The sequence below is a fragment of the Paralichthys olivaceus genome, chromosome 17 (assembly GCF_024713975.1).
Source record: "Paralichthys olivaceus isolate ysfri-2021 chromosome 17, ASM2471397v2, whole genome shotgun sequence".
Classification (NCBI taxonomy): Eukaryota; Metazoa; Chordata; class Actinopteri; order Pleuronectiformes; family Paralichthyidae; genus Paralichthys; species Paralichthys olivaceus.
This window is the reverse complement of record NC_091109.1, coordinates 10,978,599-10,995,877: the sequence shown is the minus strand read 5'-3', so window position 1 is coordinate 10,995,877 and position 17,279 is coordinate 10,978,599. Positions and strand designations below refer to the sequence as shown.

Here is a 17,279-nt window from a genome sequence, read left to right as displayed (position 1 = left end):
GAGGAGAGTAAGGGCAGCCAGTTACCTCGCATGACCGTGGGGTCATATCTCACTGTACATATCTAACTGTACTACAAGGGAAACTTCAAACCCTCTGTGGGAGTCACAGGAGTTTAAACTCCAAAAACGATCTTACTAATTGAAATTTAACCTTTAGTAGATGAAACAAATTTGGTGACAAGGACAAAGGACAGCAGGTTCAACTAGAAGCCTCTCTGAACTTAAACCTCTACTAATTGTAAACTAACCAATACTGTGCTAAGCAAAGATTTGTCACACAAACAGGCAGATGGATGACACCACTGAAGACACATAAACCTCCTGTTGTCAAACTGACAGGATGAAGATCTTGTGATGCATCAATAACAGACCTGAGTGAAAAGAAGCAATGCCTTCATAGATCAGCGTTTAAAATGACTATACTTCTTTTGACTTTCTTACTTTTTGTCAGTTTTGCCGAGCTGATTCCACACTCGTCTGGCAGCCCCTCGATGAAGAGACTGTTCAATAGAATTTCTCCATGTTTGTTTTAAAACGTAAAAGCCAGCCAAATGATGTGTCATGCAAACACAAGTAAGATCATGATGTAACGCAGATGAATTGAAACCAGGCCAGGATTGTCACTATAAAGTTTCACCACATGATTATCATCACGTCTCTGTGGGTTGATGAACCTAATATCCTCTTTTCATTCTGGAACAGAACATAATTACCTGGTTAAATAGAGGTGTCTCACACATCATGCAGATGTCACTCACAGACTATTCAGACAAATTATGCTGACTACTGTGATACGATAATGAATTTGCTTCTCTGTACTTTGCAAACATTACGCAGTGAAACTGACATTCAGCAAAAGCCGCCAAATTCAATCCTGTTTTCATTTAGTCTTGCTTTCAGACATTGAGAAATCCAGCTTATTAAATGCACATTATCAAGTCTGCTCAGATTTATTGAGATCATAAAGAATGATGGGATAATTACTGAATCATCTCCTCCCAAACTCATGAGAAACTATTACTTACTATGCTATGATGTAAAAAAAAAACAGGCGAATTATTATTATTTCCATATGAATGCAATCTGCTTCTGTATCATGGCGTTTGCAAAGGGTCAACTCTGGGAGCAGTGGTTGGGAAGAAACACACATGGCCACTGAGCAAGTGAAATGTTTTTCTGTTCACTGTTTTGACACTTGCAGCGTAAACTGCATCCAAAGCCAAAGGCTGACAAAGACACCTGGCTCACACACTGTCAGCAGCCAAGTGTGCAGACGTGTTTGTCTGCATAGTGTCGCAGAAATAGACTGCCAGCATTAATGTCATCATTCCAGACTCATCAGTGTTACTGGTATTAAATGCTGGAATACAATGCTGAGAGTCTGATGTTATATCAAATTATTCAGACTGAGGGACACCAACGCTCCTTTCCAATTCCCTCCAAAACACAGGGATATTTTATGTGTCTAGTACGGCTGGATGATAAAAACAATATAATAATTTATTATTTATTCAAAAATAATCACAATGTTATTGTCAGCAATATAATAAATGCTCAAGAAATATTGAGATCATTATTCACTGTTGGTTCTAACACATTATTGATCTACATCAGACTGTTTATCAAGTGTCTGCCAGTAAAGATGAGTTTAAAATCAAAACCTTCACTCAAGAGAAAAAGTCTTTCAACTTTAATTAATGTGACATTTATCATAATTATCATTATTTTCTTGGCCACATTGCTAAGCCATAGCATGTTGTATACAAGACATACCACAGCCTTCTGTGTATTTACATGCATCTATTTTTGTGTGCATGCATTTGCCTAAAGCTTTTAACAAAAATACAACAGTTAAACACTCAAGTCGTCAACACAAAGACAGACAAACCTCTTTAGACTTGTCCCACTTCTGGATTTTATGATCCTTCCACTGTCTTGCCCTGTTGCTGGGTAAACAACGTTCGTCTCCAAAAGAGAGAAATCCCCGACCTGCAGAACAGAATGCATCCTCCTTGTGGTTCCGCTTTGTGACCGCGCTGATTTCCCCATGTTGCCTCTCTAATGGCAACCGAGTCTTCCAAACATAACGACAATATATTTAACTTTCAGGGCACCCACCCACAACTAATGAGGTGTCTGTGAAGAGAAGATTGGTGCTGTACAAGATGTGCACTAAAATAGAGGGTTTGCATGTGAAATGATCAGTTCTCCACAGGATTAGTTTAAGAATTCAAATTGGAAAATCCTCTAAGCTACCACCACCGTCCGTCCTGCTTCTTCCACCTGTCTACTAATGGACTTGCATGCAACCTTCAGAGCCTCAGAATGAGGCCCAAATTAATACTCATGTCTCAGCATGATCAAGCATCATGCTCTCTGTTGTTTTTAGCGCTTAATGTTTCTTACTAAATGTCTCTGTGGGCATATCAGCATAAAAATCTGACATGTATAGACATCTGAGGTACGAATATCATAATGGAAACTTGACAGATCATGTACACAATCCCCTCTCAACAGATGAACATAAGACAAAAAAGGATGAAAAGATGATAGCTGGAGATAAAAGGAAGAAAAGAAAACAAGAGTCAGAAGAATACAGAAGACAGGAGTGGGAAGGATCTAAATGGAGGATAGATTAAAACAGGGGTGGAAGAAAAGAGGGAGGACAGGAACAGGAGGTGAGGAGAAAGGAAGGAGGTGGAGAGAAGAAAAAGATAGAGGCACTAGAGGCTTTGCTGCAAGGTTAAATCTAATGAGCTCAGTGTTTTTATCGACAAGTAAATTAGGAATACAGTTACGCCAGGGAGAGTTGAAATTTTCACACCCATGCACGCACTCAAACACACACAAGGTAATCTCAGGACCTGCTGATGCTTGAAACAAGATTTTAATGTGAAACCACAACACATCTCATTTTCTTTAGCTGTGCATGAAGACATGGTGCCGCTAAGCTGCCCTGTGGGATCACGTCAAACCATCTCGATGATTCCACAAGTCCCATGGATTTAACTTCTGCAGCTTTATTGTTACTTCAGCCAGTCTGTTCCATTTTTAAACTTGTTTTGCCTACGTCTCATTCACTCTATGATTTGCCGTGACATAATGCAAACACTCTGTGGTCCAACCTACAATTGCAATTGCAGTTTAAGTGCCAGAACCCCCCCCCCCCCCCCCTCCCAATGCTCCAAGCCCTGCCTCTGTCCAGTGCTTTCATTGAGGCCGTTCTCATTAACGTCAGTGAGTGATGGACGAGAGCCCCATCGATCTCTCCTTGGGACCACCAGTGTTGAGGGCCGGGTGTGAGAAGAGAGTCACTGGAGAGGAAAAATAGCCATGTTTTGTCCCTGACTGCAGAGTCCCAATGCTCTCTGCGTAGTGGCGGTGGAAGACTACAGTACATTCTACTTAAAAAGGTGAAGATCCACAGTAAATAATGCTTCGCTGATCCAGATACTTTAAAGCAGAAGGCCTTAAGTGGCACTTCAGTGTGTTAAACCTCCAACTATAGACCAATGCTGTGTATTTTTCAATAATTAGAGGCCAATGTAAGAACCAAACACCTCTGTTGAAGAACCAGTTTTGTTTCCTTCTAATACAATTTTTTTTCCCTGGATAAAACAGACTTGGATAAAGGAGGACATTGAAACAGTTTGTTAAACTGAAGGTTATTCAACCAAGTTGGCTCATTACTTTCAATGCAAAGACTGTCTTCTGATACTAAGCTACTGAGATGACAATATGACAGCCATAAAAATCAATGTGTTCAACGGTTTTCTCCTTCTTGACTCCAAAACTGGGCTTAATACGGTCAAATACCTAAGGAAGAACTTTCTCATGGGAACGCTGCAGGCGATAGACAGAAACAAAGTGATGTAAGTTTGAGTGGAGGAGGGTTGCTGGGAAATGTATTTGGCTGAGAGACCGTGCTTGGAAGTTGTCAGTAAGAAACCTGCTCGACCAGGTCACTCGCCTACACCTGACAGCGCATACACAGAAACACACTTAAACACACACCCATGCACTCTCTCCGGACTACTACAAACACACGCTGAACTGTGTATCTGTAAGGAAGTGTCTGTGTTTGACAGATGTGCTGTGCACCTGGGGGATGTTTACACACTCTTGCTTTGCAGTGGCCTTCACAGTCATTAGTATATGAGCAGAATTACACTCAAATACCTCAGAGGGCTTACTCTGCTAGTACAGTACACAGCGACTCTGTGGTGTAATGTGAGCTAAGTTACCTAACACCCACAGCCAATCGGCCTCCTGCAAAGAGAGTGTGCTGGGCTGCTGCAGCACCAGTCCCTTCTCTGAATATGAATGAAAAAACAAAGACAGTTAAAGCAGCTGTTAACACAGACAGCTAAATATGGAACTGTCCTGCTTTACTTGTATTGTTTATGCTGAATGTTTTCCTACAAAATTAGAAGATGTGGACCACTCTTCAATACGATTCACGTGCATGCAATTGATATGAAATGATATATGTCAGGGACATTTATGTCAACTCACAGAAAGAAAGGAAAATATGATTTGACAATTTTATTTGAGTGCAGGTTTGACTTTAACTCCATCTAATCTCAAATCATGTCAGTTATTTTGCAGGTTTTAATTCCAGTCATTCATTTATTCATTTCGCAATGTGTCTCATGTGCTAAGCTGTGATGATGTTACAGCTTCGGGGGTCCGTAAACAGGGGGTCTGTCGGCTGGATATATCAATCCATACTGATGAAGAGACATGATAGACATTTTTAGTATTTAGAAACATCTCTCTCTCTCTTTCTATTTGTCATGGTACAGTGAGTTACACTCTTAATTGAATGCAGTAGGTGCATTTCCATTCCTTCACCATGAGCTGTCAGTGTGAGCTATCGATATGAGGGATCTGTTTGCAGGAAACAGATGCTACTTGGAGGCTGGCTGCCTCCCTCAAGCATTACTGATCCCTAATCATAGGGTGTGAGATGGTTGGTCTGTCAGTGGCTCAACTCAGCATCCTCACAGCCACAGAACTGTGAAGGGCAGAGAGGCATCTGCTATCAATGTACTGTAACTCTTACCCCAGCAGCAACAGAATAACCCACGCCGATTCCTAATGGCATCTTCACGGCTGGCTCGGTTGTTATCTCAGACATTTACTATTCATAGGACAAATAAGTTTCACAGAGTGCAGCACACTTTCACAAAGACAAAGCAGTCCATTTTCTCCCCATCATCAGGGGAATGCGAGCTGAGCTAAACTTGAAAGAAGTCATGTTTAAATAAATCCTGACTACACATAAAAGTCAAGACAAACTCTCGAATACCCTGTGACCACCTATGGGTTCATATTTGAATAGCTCCCATGCCTTTCAGCCGCACTTCCTTAGTCTGTACCGAATGACCCCGTTTCATGGTCCGAGCAAAGACTAATCATCCCACAACATGTTCTGTTAGCAGAAAAAATGTCTGGGCAGGAAATTACTCTGCACAGACAAATCCACAACTTTACATATTCATCTGTGAAATTCTTCCAGCTAAATGTCGGTCATCCAAACCAGACGAGCTGCAGAATCATAATAGCATATTAACTTGAAATTTGTAGCCCAGTACTGCTCAGGGAACAACTTGTATTTGGTGCATCCTTTAAATGTAAACCTGCTATATTTTACACTTGACCTATGTTTATCAGCCACTTTATACTAAACGCACAAAGCAGGAAAATGAAGCTATTAGACATTTTTTACTTTAAAAAACAGTCAAGATTCTTAGACAAAGCCAGCAACTTCGGTGAGGATAAACCCAACAGGCCAAATCAACAATCTAACAATCTCACGATAAATACTAATCTGTTAAAACACCATGGCAGACTGCAGTGACCACAGACCATTCAGCACAGAATTCCTCCTCTGAAATACTTTTGATTTGAATTGACATGTGCCCTGTCAATGTCAAAACAGGGTGAGTCATCTCTGAATCAGCACCAAGAATTTGGTAGCCTTGGGCTGCAATCACATACCGTAACTGTCCTTGTTGAAGAGCAATGAAGAACTAGGTCATTTACTCCATGCACAGTGATGGCCAGTTTATTCTTCAGTGTTGAAACCCAAGGCTGAGAGTAACCATGATGCCATACAGCATACACCATACACCATGGTCTCTGCCGCATACTGACGTGCACCAGCTCTCAGGGGCAAGACAAAAACATTAAAACTCACCCTCTTTCTCCCTCAGTCAGTTCAATTGTAACAGACATTATCTTCTTCAACATATAAGATTCAACATTCATTTTACTGTTCCATTGAGTGGTAACTTTTTCTTGGGCTCTTTATTTTATATATAAAATATATGAAATTTATATAGCTGACATTTTGACATGTCATAGGTGTAAATAATAAGTTTCAGGGTCATGGTATTTTGCATTCTGGCTCAACATTCTTCAGCCCCAACTCCAAACAATGGAAACTGAAAGTTAGTGGATAATGTTGAAGTATCAACGTCTGTAAACAGAAAACGCTCACAATGACGCGCACCACATGCGTAAGCGCCGTGTCAATCTAATGCAGAAGCATAAACCAGGCTTCAAACTAGAGCCAAGGTCAGACAGCAGTGCTCGGTGCTGCAGTAATAACACACAGGACAAGCTAGACGATGCATACTTCCTGTGGCTAAAACATTTCAACAGTTAAAACCTCGTCAGACATTTTGAGGTTGGTCAAAAATGGGATATGACATAAGACAGACAGCGGGCTCGCTTAGCAACTCGACCGCCACTTGCTCAGCTGTCGGTAACATTACAACCACAGCAAAAAACCTGAGAAATATCAGCCAAGATAATTCATAGGCCTCAAATGCCGGACGACTCATGTCCAACTTGGATCCACGATACACTCTGCCAAGGGGTAAATATTTAACTGAAGTATGCCTGTAGCAGTTTTACCAAACAGTGTATACACATCTCAAGGAGGTCATGAAAGATAACAGCAGAGCTGTAACTCATCTTCTTGAGAAACTAGAGAGAGAGAGAGACTATTGTGTAAAAGAGGGAATGCCACGTTGTCGAAATCTGTGACATTGAGTTTGAGCGCCTCTATACCATCGCTACAATCCTTGATCATCCAAGGTGAGAACATTTCAGTAGCACATTCCTCACGTTCCTGTTTGTGTGTGTGGGTGTGTGTGTGTCCAGTTGGGTCAATCTCAGAGCAGGTGAGAAAACAGCCTTTGGAGTATTTCTATTTCTCTTTAATTCATTTTTTTATCTATATAATTTAAAACATTGGCTCCCTGAACCATTTTGCATGCATATCTACCTTTGGCCTGAATGTATTTATTTATATTTCTTGATTTTGCAAAATGGTTGTGTTGTCCTTTAGTGCAGGATGGTTGGCATTTGCTTGAAAGAACAGAATTACTGACTAATCAAAACAAGAATTATGTATAACCTACAAAATGCATAAAATATTTTTATCCTCTCACAACTGTAATTTCCCCTTAATATTGAAGTATTTGTGATTGATTCTGATTTCAGAAAATAAAATCTGACTGATATCGGCTGACACTTTTAAGTGTCTTTAGACTTTAAGCTCCAGAGCACAAAACCTACCAAAAACTTTTATTTTGCATTCCTTAACAACAAAAAGTCTAAACTAGTAACAAACTTTCCCTGTCACCCTGTTCATATGCCACTGCCTCAAAATAAATCAGCCCAAGTGACTTTAATATCCCACAGTCCAATATCCCCAGTCTCGCCAACGTCTAAGCCCTTCAAACATCAAGGATTTAATTTTCTCCTGTAGGCCTGAGCACGCCTTCTCCATTTCTGTCTGGATGTTAGAGGATATCTTGGTGGGCAGGAAAATCCAGCTTCATCTTAATATATGAGCCAAAACACAGAATATATATATATATATGATGACTGATGCAAAATGAAACGGTAATCACATCAGATGCCAACAGGCCACTGTTACTCAGAATAATAATTTTTAAAAAATTTCATATATCACAGATGATTGATTTGGAAGTGCTCTGAGTTTAACATGTGATGGTTCATGTGCTCAATAGACACACACAGCTCTAAAGAAACCTTCTTTTTTTCAGTATCATGTAAGTTAATTAGGCTTAACTGCATTGGGGGAGCTGCTGTATCAACAGCATGAAAAATTAAGCTCATGCTGATAATGAATACTGAATGACTCATGATAATAATATCCTTAAGCCAAACCCATTTTAAAAGGGGGTTGAAAAGCATTTCAGAATAAGATATTTGACTTCCTTTACTTTAGGTAAGCTATCAGGACATAGCTCGACTAAATCACAATGATGTCACACAGGCACTGAATTAACATTCGCTGATTAGGTTTAGCTTTGTTCCGGCTGATCTACTGAATGAAATGTAGGTTATTGGTTTTTGATAAAAGCTCAGCGCCACCACATTTATTTACTTTATGCATTAAAAGAAAGGCTTTTGTGTGTGCATAGTGCTCACGGGTTGAAAGACCCAGGGTGCATTAGAGGGATCAAAAGCCAATGACAAAGCCACAAGAGCACAGTGAATTTATATCTGATATTTTTATAAATCTTACACAGTTATTCTAATCCTTCAAAACAAATATTACAACTCCTGAAGCAGGAAATGCAACTTAGCAAATAATTCTTAATTTTAAATACGTTTTTTAAGACTGTCCCTCTGGCTGAGTGTCTGCCCTGTGTCAGTGTTGCTGAGCAAGGCACTAAATCCCTGTGTAGGGGAACACCACAGGCAAACAACATCTGCGCATACTGTAAAACACATCAGTGTTTACTGAGTCTGACTAAAGCTTGAAAAATGTGTAACTCCCTGAGGAGGTCAAGGGATGCTGGCAGGTTTGTGCAAAGTTTAAATTCTAACCTGTGCAGAAAAATGAGAATGCTTTGTTCCTCACAGTCTGAGAAAGTTGTATGTCAGGTTAGAAAGTGCAGAGGATTGAGAAAGACAAATTACACAGATACCCTATCTGACCCTGTTTCCTGAGGAGGAGGTGGGAGTCATGTTGGGCAAGATAACTCCCAGGATACACACGTCAAAGACGAGCCAGAGGAAAGCTAGCTGACAGGAGATACAACATGAACCGGCTGCAGCAGCATGTGTAAATGTAACTGGCAACAATAAAATATATTTCCATTTAGTGTGACAGAGGTGGTGGAGTCCGACTGTCTGCCATTATAAAGGTCTGATGCAGCTTTATTACAATCAGACTGAGAAAAATGTCTGTTATTTGGTGGTGTCCAAATGTTTAGTGAAGTTTTATATACCCTATATTTTGCACTCATCGTCTCCAGCAATGCATCATGGAAAGTAGTGTACAACACATGGTCACTAGCAGAGAAATATATACCATCATGCATTGCGGGGGAGACCACAGTTGAGTCATGATCGACAACTGCGATTGACTCATGATGATTGCTCCGGTGCAAATTCTGGCTCCAAAAAGCCTCTTTTCTGGATAGTGCATCATCCATATTTGAGTCCCTGAAATGAAGCAACAAATTAAACAAAAACAAAAAATATATATATATATATATATATAATCTCATACACATGATGTCAAAATAACCCTATATAATAAATGCATCAGGTGTTCCCTCCAAAAGACTTCATTCAGCGGTCTTCATACACTTTGACAAGAAAACCATGCTTGTGCTTCAAAAACTCAATGCTGTGGAACTAAAATCATGGCCACAGAAATAAGCTGTTGACAAAACAGCGGATCACACCCAAGAGGGCCTGGCATGGCTTGCATGTTCAAACACCGCGAACCACATAGTTGGCCTTTGCTACAACTTGCTCAGAGCCTGATCCAGCTGGAAGCACGAGCTGTCATCTCACGAAGACGTGGGATGAGGAAACCTAGAGGAACAACACAAACTGCTTCAGGAAGTTGCAGGAAAGGTATTGATCAATATAGTTAGCCCTATTGTGCAGCCTTAAGGAGCAATAGACACTCAATGGATAAGTAAAGCAAATGTATTTGGCTTTCCACATCAGAGCTGCTGGTTTGACGAGGTCAACTTTGGTCCATTCCAAGCAAGCATATTATATTAACCATCAACCATTGTCCTACAACTCTTAAACAAGAGTGGATTGAAGTTTTAGCTTTGCAAACATCTCTATTCAGGCTCATTGATCTGAGATTGGAAATAATCTCAGTGGTTAAATGTTGATATGCAGAGTCAAAAAGACATTTTTTTAGACACATTAAAGCTCTTTGCAAAAGTAAAGCCTAGACCTATTTCTTTCTGTAAACAGAAATGCTGATAAAAGTTGTCAATCACCCCAACTGACCTCTCAAGTTCATTGTATATTAATACTTTGTTAAACCATTAATGTTTCCTGATCTGCAAAGCTGCTTCCTTGGCTGCATCCATTGAAGTTTACCTCAACCAATGTGATTATTTCTGCCATAAGAGCAGCTCTGCCTCTAGGAAATTACTGTATAACTATATAACTATAACTAGGATCTATAAAAGCTGGGGAATATTTCTTCACAGTGCCAGACTTGGGAGCTTCACTTGACTAAAATATGATGGAGCTACAGCAGCCTATACCATTACTGAACGTAAAAGTAATGTCTGTGTGTAGTTTAAGAGCAGAAAAGAGGGCTTAGACATGTGAAGTGAAGACAGGGAAAGCTGTCAAAACAGCCTTTAAGAATGTGTTGGGAAGGGAAGAGCTTCTCCATATTGCCAGTATTAACAAACAGTGTTGGAACTTTCTGCCTGAATTACATTTGATTTAACAGCTTGATGCCTTGCTCAGTTGTTCCATTTATAAATATTTATAAATTTACTTTGTCTTCCAACTGGCATCAGCAGCTGAAACTTATTTTATTATAATCTTTCATGAGCCCATTTTTGCGCCTTACCCTACAATTGAAAAGGTGCTGGGTCGTTTGTGTGTCCAAGAAGAAGATGTTAAATGATAGGAGTTTAATTCTAACCTTTGCCAAAGCCTACCTGTTATCATCTGGTGACTAATCTATGATAACAATTGGGAGTGTAAGAATTAAATGGTGTAGGGATGGAGTGGGGTTGGGCAAGCAGGATATGACTGAGAGATGGAAAGCACAAAATCAAGTGGTCATGGCTGCAGTTTAGAAGTTTTGTGTTCCAGATGGTAAGATGCACGATCGCTTTTTGGCAAATAAGAAAATGGATAATGGATCCAGCCAGCGAGCGTGTGCCGTGATGTCATGAAACCCACACAGAGCAGGACCTCGTGGCGCAACGGTAGCGCGTCTGACTCCAGATCAGAAGGTTGCGTGTTCAAATCACGTCGGGGTCAGAATTTTAGGATCTATCCCTTAGTGTACAGGTAATATGAAATATTTGACCCACAATTCATCAAGTGCAGCCTGTACATTATGTCCCTTGACTGTGTTGTTAATTTGAGCAATACACAGAGCTTTGTTTAGCTCACAAATGCTATGGTTGTGTCTTAAAAGCTTGACCCCGACGTGATTTGAACACGCAACCTTCTGATCTGGAGTCAGACGCGCTACCGTTGCGCCACGAGGTCCTACAACCTGACATTCTCATGATATGGAGTGGTGCGAAGGAAAACACACATCTGTTCTCATGATTTTTCTCTTCCATGATGAGTTAGTTCTAGTTGGCTAATACCACGTAATGACTTCTTGATAGAAGGCAGAGCTGTTGAGGTGAATCAAGGATCAAGGAGAAAAGCTCTATACATCAATTAATCTGATGATTTGTGACAAGGATCTGTCCAAACCAAACATCCAATCAGGATTTTCTTTTAGTTTGCCACAATGTTTGCTTAATAAAAAGTAAAAGGGCCCCTCAAACTCAACAAAATCCAAATGTTTTGTATCTATAAAGACTAAACAAAGACCTCTTGGTCATATTTACTGTCAGTTTATATTGGCAGAACAATAATTTACCATTTTGGAAATACAGAAACATAAGGACATTTTGGTGGCTTCTTTAATTATCTCTGAGGTCTGACATTTCTGAAGTTATGAGTGGTAACCGAATAAACAAACACACCACATCAAAGTTGTGCAAGATCATGTGCAGTGTTTGGTTCCATTATTCGGCTTCTAACGGTTCAGGCTAATGATTACCAGGATTATCTGAAACAGTTGGTTAACAATACAAGGTCTTGACCAACACAAGGCCGTGGCTAGGGAGAGGAAAACACAAGCTAACAGCGATCAAGAGCTCATGTTTGAGATGGTCCCCATGGTCAGTGACACAATATCTCTGCATGAGAAAACCCAAAGAACACTGACAAATACACTCTTGCATATAAAACACACAATAATTCACCATGTTCTCCCTCCCACATTGTTTCAGGTCCTGCTAAATCCATGACTATTTTGACAACAAAAGGAATTTCTTTCATTTGACTCCAACAGTGGTGGATAAAAACCATAAATCAAACACAAAAATTTGTATCAACTATTAAAACCACATTACCAATGACAAGAGGAACTGACCATGACCCAGAAAGCCCCAATGCAGGATATAATATATGGAGCTGGAAAACCAGGCACGCAATGGCTTGGCATGGCCATGGCACACTCAGACCTTGGCACTTACCATTATGGCATGTGGCCTGCTTGCATTGCTGAGAGTAGCAGCTACTGCCAGAAATTCTCCAAGCTTTGTGTGCAACACTTACGCCCAATGCATTCAACTGAGCATCCAGTGTGGCTTTGTCCTCGGCAGTCACAAATCTTTGTATGCATGCTTGTGCCCTCCACTACCATGTGCCTTTCTGTACACCTTTCAGTGTGACAGCCCTGAAGCCAGTACACTGGATTACACACAGAGCCCTATGAGGCTAACGTTCTTACTTTAAGGGCATTAACATCCAGTTTTGGTGAACATTACCATCCAGTTTTGGTGAACAGTGTTCAGAGGCTGTAGACCTTTTTGTACAAACACCACCAAATTAAATAGGACTGATAAACATGAGCATAGATGCAGAAGCTTAGTTGATATATCAAATCCTTTGCTAACGTCTGGGTAGGTGACTTCCAAAAGTGCGTGACTGCAGACACCTTCCCTTGTGAGGGTCTGTTGCGCCAGTAGTACAGCCAGCGTCACTGGTTGTGGGGTCAAGTGACTTTCAGAGTCAAGAGCAGCCCAATGTTTGGTCTTAAAACACCTCGGTCTGTATGTTAAAGGTCTGTACGTTAAAGATATTGGTGCTCACCAATCCTGGACTGTTCATCTCATGTGAATATATTTCAAACACCTTTTAAAAAAGGAAAGAAGAAAGTCAACACTTAAACTTGTAGTCAACAGTTTTATTTCAATTCTATATGTGCTTGTAAAGAGCACCCAAAATAAACTACACTGACTGAACTATATGTACACTGACACAGCTCTTTAAGATCTCTTCAGCAGCATTTGAGATTAGTATTTAACTGCTAGTCTGCTTCTGAATAGGCTGCTATTTACTGTCCCCATAGTATACTGCTATAGACATGCTGTGACCAGCCTCCGTGGGAAATTAGAGGCTATTTTGCTCTGCACAATTTTTTTTCTGCAAGCACCCCTTGTTCTCTTACTGCTGCTGGAGCTATAAATTGCAGACCCTACCTGAAGTCCTGTTTCAAGAGTCAGAATTATGTATTGACTAAATCACTTCAGTAGGAAGAGTGCAGTGCATGCTGGGTGATGAACATCTTATCTGGATGCTTGGGCAAACTTCAACTCGTGACCTTTTTGAGCAGCGGGCGTGTGATGTTTTACTCTAAGACTGGCAGGGAAAAAGTTCCACTGGAAGGTGCTAGCGCAAAAGAAAGGATGATGCTAAGCCAGCTGGAAGAAGAAAGAAGGGAGAAGAAGGGGAGGAAGTAAGGCGAGAGATCAAGATACAAGAAGGGAAAACTAATTATTGGGAAAAACCAGAAGAAAAAAAAGAACAAGAGGATGAGAGGTTACCGAGTCCACACTTCTCTTCTTCTTCCCCTGCTTTGTTCCCTGCTGTGGTAGAAAATGAACTCTCAGAAAAATCACTGCTGCTTGACCAAAGTTGAACCATAAACCTACTTGTGCTCAGTTACCATCAATCACATAACATCCCATCATCCTACAGCTCCTCTTCATTACATAACCAGTGAGCGGCTGAGTGTAGCGAGCTAATGAACACAGACAACCCTTCCAAAAGGTACTTCCTGCTTTCTCCATTTGCAGTGTGTTTCTGTAGTGCTGCACTGGCAGAGACTCATGTGAGGTCCTCAACTAAGAATAGATTAGGATGGAAAGACTGAAGGCTAACAATTCCCAGAGGAGACAAATGGTGTTTGAAGCACTACATTTGAAAGCAAACTGAACTGATCATTCCATTATAGCGTGGATGCAAAACATGCAGTTAAAAACTTTCTAAATTACAATGCTGCCTGCTCCTTCTATAAAAAGGCAGAGAGCCTCATGGTTTCTACTTCAGGGACAGATGTAGCCAACTGGAAGCATTTTTCTGATTCACTTTCCCCAAAATTGAACTGGTTTTAAACAAACACACGAGCACATTCTCAGTTGCCCAACTTTGTCCTGCAGCAGAAAAGTGTCTGTCCTGACCTCTTCAACTGTGCTGAATGAAGCAGCTTTCCCTTGTTTCTCACCATGCAGAACAAAACGTTACTCAATACCGAATTTTCTCTGAACTGACGAGGAGCCCTGGAGAGACGAGAAGCCTGAGGATAGGGGTCAGAAACAGGAAGTTTGCTGGGTGTGACTTTTACATTGTGGGGCCAAGAAGCTGAAATGCAGTTTAGTGCAGTTGTTGGTTTTCCATTTCTCTCTGTGCACGTGTCCTCTTGCTGTGTATCATTTTCTTTCCCGGGTACCAAGAGGAAATGATTCACTTGACAATTTCAATTCTTTGTTGTGCAATTTCAAATCAGGGTGGATGTGATTGCACTTTCTGACATTGATAAATAGAAAAATAAAAAACTTGTGAGCTATGGATGGATTCATTTGGTGGAAGTAAAAATGTGTGATCTGACACAATAAAACACCTCAGAATAAAAGACTGGTAACACCAAAACTTAGCCTGAACATTAAATATGGACTTTAAAGATGTAAAGTCAAGACAAATTCCATTATAGAAATAGTTCGACATTTGTTGACACCGCAATTTGCTTTCTCGACAGGACCTAGATGAGAAGATTTCTTGTCTGTACTCTATACTTGGCATTAAGACTGGAAAAAGCATAAAACTCCTTTAAATCATGAAAATGAACGAACAGCATTATAGTTCATGGAAAAGGTTCTTTCCCATTTAATCAAGTTCTAAACTGACATATCATATGCTCATAAAGAAAGCCTGCAAATAGAAGTGTGAAGGAGTAATGTGGTGGCTAAACCGATACTACGACCTTAAAAAAACACAGGATATTGTAGAAGCTGAGTTTCATAGCTAGACAACAGTGCACAGCATAATATCTGATGGTTCCTGTAAATACCTGTACTCATCGATACCTTTGACTCCACAGAATCAAAGGAATCTAAATGTTCCATCATCTTAGTCTAACAGTTAGTTTCATTATTTCCACATTTTAGAGACAGACACTGTTAAGTGGACTGCTGGGCTTTTACCATTTGATGATGTCATGTGCATGTGTATAGCCCATACACATGCACATGACATCATAAAATGGTAGGGGAGATAATTCATTATGTAATGGACTCGTCTTCAGACATGCAGGAACCAGAGCACACATGCTCATCATGTGCTGCTGATGGACAGCAAAACAAAAGAATGGATGGAGATATGCGACTTTGTTTTCATGAACTGTTCTCCACTATAGAGATATTCTGCATCTGTGTATTTCAACAACTTGCCCGAGCTGAGACATCTCTGCAAGCCTGCATTTGTGGAATTTTGGGAGGGAAAATGGGCAATTATGCGATTTAAGGCTTTAACCTACTTTTAGGTGGAGTAGCTGTGGGAAAGTGGAGGACAAAGGGATCCAGAGATGCAGACATTTAAAGAGTAAAAGCCACAAATTATGGATTATGTGGAGACTGTATGTTTTCGCGTGCTTTTGTTTTATGTAGCTGATATTGACAAGATGTGGGTGGGTGAAGAGCTGAACCTCCAGGTCACGTCCTCGTGGCGTTTTGTGTTGTTGTCAACAAGACAGTCCAGAAAATAACATATTTGTATTTCTGCTACTTGCATGACTAAAATGTGTTACTCACTTATTACTTGACTGGCCAAGGGCTGAATACAATATACATGTCAAGAGAAGAAAACAGGATGAGGCGGCTGAAAAGCTATTTAGCATTAATCCTTCATGACTGTGCATACTGTAGAGCAGATTGACTCTGAAGTTAATGGTGCTTGAGTGGGTGATTGATGCAGCCTGCATGATCCCCTGAGACTGTGACAAGCCGTCATGTGTCCCCAGAGACGATCAGGGAACCCACTTGGTGCAGGGAGCTCAGGGGAGATTACATCTATAGATCACTGATGTTACTGACAACTATAAGAGCAACGGGTGCAAGAAGAAAAGGCATTGAAGAATTGTCATTCCAAGCCGAATGCATGCAACAATATATTTTTTCAGCGCAGGGCATGTTGTGCATGATAAGAGGTGGATAAAGACATTAGAGTCAAGCAGAATGCAGTTAAGAGAAGAGTCCAAGTGACATGTAGCATCTGATTACCGGAGCCCAACAGAAGCTGACGATTCTGGCCTGGTTCTGACAAAAATTTCAAAATAAAATTCGGGTTTGGGTCAGGTTCAGTCACGTTGTCGAGGCTATTTTTTCACACTGCAGGTGCCTGTTGGAACTGTTGGGATTCTACATTCATTTTAAGGTTTCAACTTAAATGTGTAAAGTGTCTTGAGATAATCTGTGTTTATGATTTGGCACTATACAGATAGATTGAATTGAATCGTGGAAAAGATCAGGCTCCTGGCAGGTTCGAACACAAAAAAAACAGAAAGCCTGTCGGGTTCTGTTTGGGCTTGGGTAATTTGCTCTCAGGCCTCGCTCAGGTTCAGACAGAAAATTACTCTCCACACATAAACCAGATTTATAATAACAAACAATTAAATGTGCTGGTGGAACATGCACAGAAGTCAAACGAACCCATGAAGTCTGGTTTATGTGGGCTGAGCTGGCATCAGTCAACCAAACTCGACTGCAGATGAAACCACTTTTCCACCTGTTCCAAAGCCATGTCAGCAGCTCTGACAGGGTTTTATGATCGTCGTGTATTTTAATTTTAGCGCAAATTATAACAGTATGTATTAATATATATTTTTAATA

At 40.5% G+C, this 17,279-nt stretch overlaps 1 protein-coding gene and 2 non-coding genes across 7 annotated transcripts in view; 1 reads left to right on the top strand and 2 right to left on the bottom strand.

Moving 5' to 3' along the window:
- LOC109629692 (partitioning defective 3 homolog) overlaps positions 1 to 17,279 on the bottom strand; it is a 323,260-nt gene that overhangs the window by 302,978 nt on the left and 3,003 nt on the right. The window lies entirely within an intron of this gene.
- Positions 11,236 to 11,307, top strand: trnaw-cca (transfer RNA tryptophan (anticodon CCA)). The gene has a single exon. It is a non-coding gene; the product is annotated as a tRNA-Trp (tRNA).
- Positions 11,470 to 11,541, bottom strand: trnaw-cca (transfer RNA tryptophan (anticodon CCA)). Its single transcript has one exon. It is a non-coding gene; the product is annotated as a tRNA-Trp (tRNA).